Source organism: Mytilus trossulus, chromosome 5 (genome assembly GCF_036588685.1).
Source record: "Mytilus trossulus isolate FHL-02 chromosome 5, PNRI_Mtr1.1.1.hap1, whole genome shotgun sequence".
Taxonomy (NCBI): Eukaryota; Metazoa; Mollusca; class Bivalvia; order Mytilida; family Mytilidae; genus Mytilus; species Mytilus trossulus.
This window is the reverse complement of record NC_086377.1, coordinates 3,167,755-3,179,874: the sequence shown is the minus strand read 5'-3', so window position 1 is coordinate 3,179,874 and position 12,120 is coordinate 3,167,755.

Here is a 12,120-nt window from a genome sequence, read left to right as displayed (position 1 = left end):
ATGTTTACATTGTAGTTTAAATTTTGTTTTGTCTACAGGCAGTCGATTATTAAGGTATGCCTTGCGTAGGTTAAGTGTACACGCAACGAGGCATTTAGAGCATTATTTTACCATGTATATTTAAAGAAGACACGATTTTTGAATGAAATTGATGTCTCAAATAATTATTTATATTCACATTTGTCTAAATTTTGTTATAAAAACAACTGTACGTAGCTATTAATCTCTTATCAAGACTTAAAGCATCATCATTGCCGAATACACAATTCATTTGAAAATGTCTTCCCGGATTGACTGGACGTACATAGAAATATTTGAAAGGTAAATTGATTTGTTTGTCCGTTATAATACTCCTAGAAATAAAAAAAAAATGAACATTCCCTTTGCTAAATGTTCCTTTGAGAAGAAATACCATTTGAAACAAACAGAAAAAAGATAGAAATGTTGCGATCCTGAACATCTCAATCTTTTTTCTTCGTCTGTAAGCATGCGGATTCAGCCTACGTATTCTAATGCATAATCGAGACATCTTAAGCATCTGGAAAATTATCTACTGCAAATACTGCAAATCATTTAAATAGCTTCAATAAAGGAGCGACCACCTAATTACAAAACGGGGAGATGTGTTTTGTTTTCTGAGTCATTTTTTTTTCTCTCGAGCTGACGTTTTTTATTCTTTTTTTTAGCTGGCAATCAAATATTTAATTTTTTAATATTTAACATTATAATTTATAGGGAAACTCTGGATTCGGAATATTTTTTTTATCATCTGTATGACCTGAATATTCTGTTTTATCAAATTCGTTCCCCCTTTTTAAAGTCAAATGATCGTGCTAACTGCTAGAAAAGTTGTCCCAAACATTTGCATTATGTTCTGACATATAGTCTACAAGTGTGAACAAATCTTATGTACAGGTAATTAAACAAGGTGTATAAATGTGAACAAATTTAATGTGAAACCAGTGTACATTACATTACACTAATTGTAGACATGTTCACTGTACATGGCGTTTGGTGTAAACACGGTCTAAGACGTGTCGCTGTATTAATACAAATTGTTTTGACTTCGAATCGACCACTCTTTATATACCACTTAATGGCTCATCCTCAACGGAAAAGAAACAAATATAAATTATCAAAAATGGAATTATTAGGTGCAACAAATTATCAAAGGTATCAGGATTATGCAAAAGCGTTCAATTCATTACGGATAAAACGTTGTGCAAAATCAATGTGTAAATTTATGAAAAGTAAGCAATGTTAACATAGGTTAATGTCCCGTATGCTTGAACTTATGATAAATACGAAATTTGAAACTGAAAAAAAAAGTTCAAAATTGAAATGAATTGTTTCAGTAGCAAAGCTATTTCAAATTAAATCCACAACTTACAGCGACCGTTTTTTTCATTTAACAAACAATTTAACTAGAAACGTTTGACATCATTAGGGTCAAGTTTGGCTACAATCATTTCTGTACTAAATCAGGAAAATGGTGTTTATTGTACATAGGAGCATAATGGCAAACATTGTCGATATGTACAGATAGATTGTCATGTTGTGTTGTAATATCCTAGATGTAACAATGACAGTTAAAATAGTGAGTTTTGTTATTTGCGTTTTCGTTTTTCTTTTGAAATCAAGCGAAGAATAATACCCTTATACATTATAAATTTGCTGTTTAAATGATTATCTGTGTGACCGTCAGTACCGTCATGTGCGTCAATAAATTAGAATGAATCGTGAAACATCAATTAAAGATTTATCATAGTATGAACATCACTCGTTGGATATGCATAAACATGCATGACATGATTCAAAAGAATTGGTATTGAATTTGAGTTTTCATCTTGATCAACTGAGAATTATTCATGCCGATTATTATATATTGGTTTTTTTTCAACAGTGAGAAAACCCATAAAAGTCTTCGACATTAAACATGAATCAAATAAAAACAAAAAACGTAAACCACAACAAGATGTTGGCGTTGATAAATGTCCACTAGAACAGACAATAACAATTAGTTGAACATGGCTTTATTCATCATATTAAAGATTAAAGCAAAACCGGAACAAAACAACGTCTGCGTTTATCAAATAGTAAAGGAAATACAAATGTACGTACCAGATAATTGAGATGTTGATCCACGTCTAATTAACTTGACAAAGATGTTGATTATTAGTATATGTTGTATGATTTGTATTCTTTTCTGTGATAATAGTGTAATTATCGAAATGTCGATGCAACATTTAAATATATGATATATATTATATACTAAAGATTTCCAAGGTTGAATGCATAATAATGAAACAAAAGAGTACACGTGATCACATAATAGATTGTCCCCACCCTAATTATTATCTTAAACGATGTTTAATTTTGAAAGAGATATGATTTATAAATTATGTACGGGTCTAGATTAATTTTGAGTTAATATCGTGGCCTATCGCAAGTTTTATGAACGACATTTAAAAACAGAAAAAAGCAAAGCTAGACAAATATCTAACCCCTTTTTTTAGCAAGTGTCAATGAACTATACAAATGTCGTTTATACATATTGGAATTAGCTTTAATAGCATTAAAATTATAGACTTTACCCTTTGTTGTAGTGAAATCTACATTTAAAAACGCACCTATCATTAAATTCAATCAGACATTACTTTAACTTTTGATTAAGGACTTTCGAATTGAATTTTCCAAGGAGTCCAGTAATTTTTTGATTTAACTTTTTACTTAATACATGTATCTCTCTAATTAATCAAACACGTCTGTAAAACCATATTAGCTATTCCTTCTATTTATCAAAGATATGTATCTATCTTGATAGGTTGATGATGGTGGTGGGTTTTGTTCTACATGCCTTAACAATGTGGTTGTCCTTCAAAGGATGTGAAGATTTGGAAGAAGCAGAAGAATTGCTTATAAATGCATGCATGTATTCTCGTATATTTTGTTTTAATTTCTTAAAATAAAATGAAAAAATGTTCATTGAAAAGTATTCTGTTAGTTCCTGTCAATCAGGGGTTTAAAAATGGATTTGTTTTTGACAACACCGGCTATTTGATTTGAGAACAATAATTCCTTACATCAATTCCGAATTGTATCTGTATTTGATTGTGTACGGCCATTATATACCATTGTTCATTATATAATTAAATTGGAAACATACCAGCGTAGATAAATTCTGTAATGTTTTGTATAATATTCATCGATTTCGACACCATTTTGCTCCGTGTGATTTCAATGTGTAACAAAAGAGTCACCTAAGATTGAATCAACATTGAATTATTTCGTTGTTTTTACCAGAATCCTGTATGTTCCTGCTTTTTAAATACATCTTTCAATACTATTAAAACTATAAAATACCTTCATGTTTGTACTTTAACATATTCTTAATTACTCAGCGGTATGATGCAAATTTTTGATAATTGTATACGAACCTTTTGTAATTTGAAAAGCATGTTATTTGTCAAAATGAATAAAATGTTTAAATAATTACCTGTGAATGTCAGAACTGGTTATTTGATTTTTGATAACATTTATTGTAAATAACAATGTCTTACAGTTCTGTATGTTAAATCCGTGATTGCTTTTGTATCTTATCTTCCATCATTATAATATGGTGTAGGATTCCTAATGCAGCTAATTTGAACTTTAACATAGCCAGGTGCTTCCCATTCTTAGTCGAAAAAAGAGAAGTAATTAAAAATAGTCCGTTTAGTAAAAAATATTTGATTTATATACATCAATTGTTGTCAAACTGTTGAAATTTTATACGACTATCATTCAAGTGAGATGTTAAGCTGGCTTAAAACCAGGTCATTTAAACTACATAGGAAAACGACTGTACTGAGTCAGGAATATTGCAGTTATTTGAATTTAACGTGTTTCAGCTTTTGGTTATGCAATTCATTTTAGGACGTTCCGTTTTGATTTATACAATGCAGTTTTTTTGTTGTTGTTATTTTACCTTTTATTGCATACAAATGTAGATGGAAAAGAAAACTTGACATTTCTGGATTCAGCCATTGTTTAATCAGGCATAATCAATTCTGTGGAATTGGCATTATTGGTCAGTGTTTTATTTCATGACATATAACTATTTATCAGCAATAAGAGGCTGCTGTTGTGTTGGCCTTGAATATTGAATACACTACTGAATAAAAAATGGCCAACAGCTCCGTCCGAGTGGCAAGGTTCTCTCCACACTGGACTAGCGGCAGTTCTGCCTCTATAGCCTTATCAGATGCATCAATATACCATTTGCAAGGTGCTGCTGCATCGGGCAACACTAGAATAGTTCTACCTCTCAGAGTATAACTGTTTTCCTGAAATGCGTTTGAAGGTTAGCCATGTTATTAAACCCTTTAATGCTATATCGGTGATAATTTGCGAACCCTAGAAAAGTATCGAGGTTAATCTTATTATTCTTTATCATTAACAAATCCTGGGGAATCAGGCACCAGAAACCTGGGAGAACTAGAAACTAGACCAAAGCGCATAATGAGCAGAACAATTAGTATCGTCAATTATATTACTACCACTCGGGTCATAGCTTTGTCAGTTAACTAACGGTACCTGTGTATATCACTTGCATAGTAGTCTCTACTTTTAATGTACCATTAACTACGGGTAATTATCATCACGATTGTTGGAATATCCATTTCACAGATAATAGTGGATATGTTGTTAATCTCGTAACACGATGGTGACTTAAACGACATATTATCTATAAAAGATATAGAGGAAAAATGGTAAATAAAAAACAAATGATAAACCAGTTCATAACCCTAAAGACAATGGTTCAGAATATAAAAGTAACTGATGTCTTGAGAAAAATACACATATACAAAACAAAATTCACCTGAAGAGGAAAACAAATTACAGAATCTTCAAGAATTAATTATTTTCTAGTAAATGATGAAGTTAATGGCAGTTGAATTAAATGCCTTTTGCGACTAATAATTCTACAATACACTGAAATAAATAGAAACTAAAAATGTGTTACTGAAAATTTAACAGTTGTAATCTAGATGATAAACATTTCTGAGAATAATATCAAAGTTGATCAATATATGTATATAAAACAAAATAAAATTAAAAACCAATTGTTCAGAGAACAATTGAAGGTCTTTCCATAAAAAAAATGTATTTTAATATGAAAGTTGTAAAATTAAGTTTAAAACGTCATTTTAATCGTCAACTGATAGGTTATTGTACGCTGATTCCAGAAATTTATGGTTTCTATACAATATTTTTTTAAATAAGGGAGATAATTTGTTACTTCCGGTTTGAAAAATGTTACTTCCGATAATATTTGAATATTTAATTGACACTGATTCCAAAATGATCTGGTTCTATATACTTTTTTATTAATAAAGTACAAAAAATAGCTACTTCCGGTTTACACAAGGTCACTTCCGGTTGTTTTTTTCAAGGTTAAATGGTTTGATACCTTTTGCCAAAAGTCTCATGGCTATATCATGTATACATATGAGCTGAAAGGAAAGGTCAAAAACTAGAACGTCAAATTAATCTATGACCTTGAGATCAATTTCAAGGTCATAAACCAAGGACCTCAAATCAAAAGACCATAGGTCTTAATAATATTTGGTTAATCAGTTATATCACCAAACGCGTATTTTTAAATACAAGAGGGGAGAAAACTCACTTTTACGTTTAACGTACTCTTGCAATCAAAATTTATGTGTTACGACATGTCGCAAATAACAATTTAGAAAAAATAATATGTCGATATCTTATACGGTTTCTGGAAATTAGTGGAAATTAGCCAAATTCAAAAAGTAGAATATGACCTTGACCTTTGACCTTGACCTAATTTTTATTTTTTTGGACCAAGGACCTCAATTCAAAAGATCCTTGGTCTCTAGCACTTATGGTTTTCAAGATAGAAATGCATATCACTTATATCAAATGCATAAGGGGAAATAACTCTCATATGGAGCGTTCATATCACTTCGGTCAAAATAGGACAAATCATGCGAAGGATATAACGAGCAATTTTGTAAAATAAATTTGTCATAATATTTTACGGTTGCGAAGGAGATGCGCTAACAAGGAAAACAGTGTTTGGGGAGATAACTCCTACAAAGAAAAGTATTCGTTTACGCAGGGTAAATTTCAAAAGCGCATAAACTGTTCGATATCATATACCAAATATCTAAGCGACATATTGTGAAACAAATGTTTATCGCAAGAAGAAAATTAGGCGGAAGAAAAAAAAAAAAAAATTAAAAATTAAAAACCAATTGTTCAGAGAACAATTGAAGGTCTTTCCATCAAAACAATGTATTTTGATATGAAAAGTTGTGAAACTAAGTTTAAAATGTCATCTCAATCGTCAAATGATAGCTCCTAGTAAACTGATTCCAAAAATATATTGTTTCCATACATTTTTTTTAAGTAAGGGAGATAATTTGTTACTTCCGGTTTGAAAAATGTTACTTCCGATTATATTTGAATATTTACTTGACACTGATTCCAAAAATATCTGGTTCTATATACTTTTATATAAATAAAGTACAAAAAATGGCTACTTCCGGTTTACAAAAGGTCACTTCCGTTTTTTTTTTTCAGGGTTAAATGGTTTGATACCTTTTTCTAAAAGTTGTATATCTTTATCATGTATACATATAGAATAAAAGCAAAGGTCAAAATCTAGAACGTCAAATTAAGCTATGACCTTGAGATCAATTTCAAGGTCATAAACCAAGGACCTCAAATCAAAAGACCATAGGTCTTAATTATATTTAGTTAATGAGTTATATCACCAAACGCGTATTTTTACATACAAGAGGGGAGAAAACTCCCTTTTACATTCAACGTACGCTTGCAATCAAAATTTACATCTTACGACATGTCGCAATTAACAATTTAGTAAAAAATAATTTGTTGATATCTTATACAGTCTTTGGATATAAGTGAAAATAAGCCAAATTCAAATATCAGAATATGACCTTGACCTTTGACCTTGACCTAATTTTCATTTTTTGGGACCAAGGACCTCAAATCAAAAGATCCTAGGTCTCTATCACTTATGATTTGTAAGATAGAAATTCATATCACTTATATCAGATGCATAAGGGGAAATAACTCTCATATGGAGCGGTCATATTGTTTCGGTCAAAATAGGACAAATCATGCGAAGGATATAACGAGCAATTTTGTAAAATAAATTTGTCATAATCTTTTACAGTTGCGAAGGAGATGCGCTAACAAGGAAAACAGTGTTTGGGGAGATAACTCCTACAAAGAAAAGTATTCGTTTACGCAGGGTAAATTTCAAAAGCGCATAAACTGTTCGATATCATATACAAAATATCTAAGCGACATATTGCGAAACAAATGTTTATCGCAAGAACAAAATTAGGCGGAAGAAAAAAAAAAAAAAAAAAATAATCAGAAGAAAAACAATAGGTCTTTCCACAGAAAAGTGGAAAGACCTAATAATCAGAAGAAAAACAATAGGTCTTTCCACAGAAAAGTGGAAAGACCTAATAATCTATGAATCTAGATGGTTAATCGGATATTCTTAAAATTGAGGTAAGGGATTTTACCATTCAATACTGTAAAGTAATAGCTACATTAAGAAAAGATAATATTCAGAGATGAGAAAACACATATTAAACATTATATGCTAAAATTGATTGTGACAGTATTACACTTCAGAGGAAAAATAAGGTCACAGCAATTACCAGTCTTATGATGAACGTTTCGGTGTTGTGTCGTTGTTCTCCTCTTATATTTAATGCGTTTCGCTCGGTTTTGGTTTGTTACCCCGAATTTGTTTTTTGTCCATGGATTTATGAGTTTTGAACAGCGGTATACTACTGTTGCCTCTATTTATACAATCAAAACTTGAAAATACTGAAGAAGGAGTGAAAAACATCTTTTATGGTGTAGATAAAACAAGGCAAAATTAAAAACCAAGCGACAACACAATCTTAAGATTAAAATAAACAAGTAACATGTAGAAAACAAAAACTACATTAGGAGGTTAATAAGTATACTAAAATATATACTTAACTAAACATGATACTGATGAAATTAATGAAAATGAAGCAATACATGTGAAGGATGAAAAATACTGTAAGTGAATGCACAGATATTTAATTTAAAATGAATCTGAACAATGGTTTTGATGGTCTATATACGTTATAGATAAAATTAAGATAAAATAAAGATTTGATAGAACTAGTTTTAAAATAGGTTAATTAACAAACTCTCAAACAAATTGAAGCTATGTCTCTTCAGTATAAAACATGATTCCCCTTCTCCTTTGAAAACTATGGACAATTCACGTTTAAGTTATGATGTAATTTTTTATAATTGATAGGCTCGTAAAATATTGTATATTTTGAATTATATCATTCTTATATTAATATTGTATTGTAATTTATTGTTATTCGGAGCGGACTTCCTCAGTATGGCTTACTTGTGTCCAATCCATTTTACTCTGAATGAATAAAATATATATCTAAACTGTACTATGTAAAATTATTAGCGTATGACATAGCGGAAAGATTAGGGTCAGTACTTTCGAAAATAATTCAGTTTGATCAAAACGGTTACATTAACACAGATACATAGGATTTAATATAAGACACACTCAGGTCATTGTGATTACTTTGAAATATTCAAAGTATATGGTGTCATTTGACTTTTCGATTTTTTTTACAAAGATTATACCGTTGTTTTGCCCTATTGCATGGTTTTACAATAGTACTTTTTGGGGCTCTTGCTGTTCCGTGTTGAAGACCGTATTTTGACCTATAATGGTTTGCAATAACAAATTGTGACTTTGATGAAAAGTTGTCTCATTTGCTCTTATTCCACATCTTTTTATATTTATATGTAATTACTAAAGTTTTTGACTCACTTGAATGGTGTTTTGTGTTTGAATTTTGAAAACAATTTGTTTAAAAGAAAAAAAGAAATCGTAAAATGGGTTGAAATTATGGATATATATTGAAAAGGATATATTTTGAATGATGAATAGGTTTGTCCCCTTTAATTAAGTGAAAATAAGCAACTAAAAAGATTTAAAATAAAACAAGATGGACAACCTCGATCGTTTCAAATATGCCAAAAAGCAGATGCTACTAAATTATTTTTATGAAATAAAGCAATTCAGATTTTCAGAATCTAAAGGACTAAGGGTAATCTCAATGTTTATACAACCAAATGAAAATAGCGTCACGTTATTGGTTGAATGTCCATTGTTTATATCGTTTAAAACTAATCACAACGTTTGAAGGTACGTTTTTTAAAAACATTATCCAGAATGTATAACATTCTGTATAAGCAATGGTCCAAAAACTTAATAAAGATTTCTATATGGAGTGGCAAAAAGACAAAGTTAAACGTATTTTATTATGTAAACCATATACCAACGGAGGATACCATATGATAAAGAATCTTATCCAAATCAGATGAGTCTTTAAAACTTATAAAAAAGGAAAATGATAACTGGTACATTTTTTAAAAATTTTACCTTGATAAATTCACTGTGTCTGAACCACACCGGCAAAACATGTTTAGACTCGACGGCACGGGTGACAGAACATTACTAGACAGAGAAAATGTTGTGGTTTAGTGGTTAGTGTATCGGACTACAAACACAAAGGTTCCTGGTGGGATTCCCGTTCGGGATGAAAATTTCAGGAACTGAATTTTCTGCTCTCCATTGACACCTTTTGCGAGTATGGTCTTGAGAAAACGACGATAGTCCGTCGGAAGGGGATCATAAATTTCTGGTCCGTGTTAAGAGAGACAGATTGAAGCCACCATTTTCTATATTTGCAAATGCCTGTACGAAGTCAGGAATATGACAGTTCTTGTCCATTCGTTTTTGATGCGTTTATTTATTTGATTTTGCCGTGTGGTTATGGACTTTCCAAATTGATTTTCCTCTCAGTGCAGTATTTAAGTGATTTTGCACGTTAAAACCACCCTTGTAGATTTCGAAAAGGAGCTGGATAATGCCACTACAAGGCAGCAATCGCACCCGCAAAGTGGAAAGGAATTAATATATGTTGCAAAACTTGTTTCCCAATCCACTATAAATAATATGTTTAAACTAAACTAAATTATATTTATAGGAAGTAAGTTATTTTGTCAACTCATAGTTATGAAACAAAGTTGCAAAATATATTGTCACTTGATTGCGGAAAGTGTACACTTTTGTACGGTTTTGTTTCTAAAGATCAGAACTTTGTGATCATTGACCTGAAGTAATATCTTGTATATCATCGATCTAATAGAGGAAAGCGGATATATCTCAACAAAAACTGTACTAAACCATTATAGAATATACACGACTAATTTAGAGCATTACTTTTATAAAAATGAATTTTATTTAAATATGAACATAATTGCGGATTTATGAATAGGATATGTTTTGTCCTTTAGCATCTTTTGGGCATGTAAAGGCACACTGATTTACTTTGGACATTGTTAAAGGTTTGACAGACAAAGAAACCCTTAGCATTTAAGCATATCAATATCAATTGTAAGTTAAAGTTCTCGCCACGTCATTAAACGTCTTTCATTATTGATCAAATCATTAATTAATCTATTTTCTCAGTCCATTACTGGAACAAGGTTTTTTACTACCACATGTTCATCTGTGTATTGTCCCAAATGTGTGATGTGTTTAAATGTTATTCGTTCTTTTTTCATGACTTTGTGTACATTGTATCTCTATTCACCTACACATATATTGACGTTGGTTAACGCAAGTCTCCATCAAAGTCCCCTTAGTTCTCTTTAGGCAGATGATGCCGACCTCATCTTATTTTCATATGAATCGGAGTTCCTCCAGACACTTGTCAAAAACAAGAGGATCAAAGAAGCCAGATTATTTAATTTCACTTTCAGATATATTGATGATGTTCTTTCCTTAAACAATCCGAACTTTTCTGATTGGGTTCCATTAATATATCCCCCAGAACACGAGATTATAGAAACAACAGACACGGCTTCCTCCGCCTCATTTTTAGACTTATATCTCGAATTTGACTTACACAGTCATCTCAGTACCAGAATCTATGACAAACGAGACGATTTTAATTTCGAAATTATAAATTTCCCCCACCTTAGTAGCAATATACCAACTTCACCTGCATATGGGATATATATTTCCCAACTTATTCGATATTCAAGAGCTTGCAGCTCCTACTCAGACTTTGTAAAACGTCATCAGTGTCTCAGTAGAAAGTTGATGAACCAGGGGTATGTCAAAGAACGTCTCGTCCTTTTTCTAAAAAAGTTCATCGGAAGGTACCAAGACCTTGTTGATAAATATTCCGTATCAACTTCTCAAATAATACACGATGGTCTTGATGTATAGATTCTGCGTACTGATGTTGTGTATCATCTTAACAACATGTTTTATTGTTCTTTTATTTGTTTTTGTTCTATTATTAAGATTACTTTTACTGTTGAATGGTTTTATGTGATATCCGTTTGACGTGGCTCGGTACTTATACATCTCGTCAATGTGTTTGTATTGGCTTTCATTTTTTGGTGATTTGTTTTGTATATGTGACTCTTTGTATTTCTTTTGTGCTTATAACGTGACTCTGTACTTTGAAAGATCCCGTCAGTATGATATTTGTCTATAATATGGCATTATGATATATTTCTATTATGAATTACTTTATACGTTGAACCACAAACGTCAAAATCAATCAATGGCGTAGTGGAATTGACAATTTTTGGATTCTCATAAATTATATGTATAACTTTTGAACTAGTTTGAATCTCGGTCTATTTCTGTAATTTATTCTTACATACTTTTGATTTTTTAACTCTGTATGCGTACATTGCCTATGAAAAAAATTTTAAAATTGTTTGTATGCACATTGAACATCAAATTTATGTGACGTATATAATTTTTCTAACGTCAGACACTCAAATCAATCCATGTGTTCTTAGACAGTAGATGTTATTGTGTCTTGTTAAATATTTCCCTTTAAAAAGTTTTGGATTCTCATATATTCTATGTATAATTTTTGGACTGGTTTGAATCTCGGTCTATTTCTGTAATTTATTCTTACATACTTTTGATTTTTTAACCCTGTATGCGTACATTGCCTATGT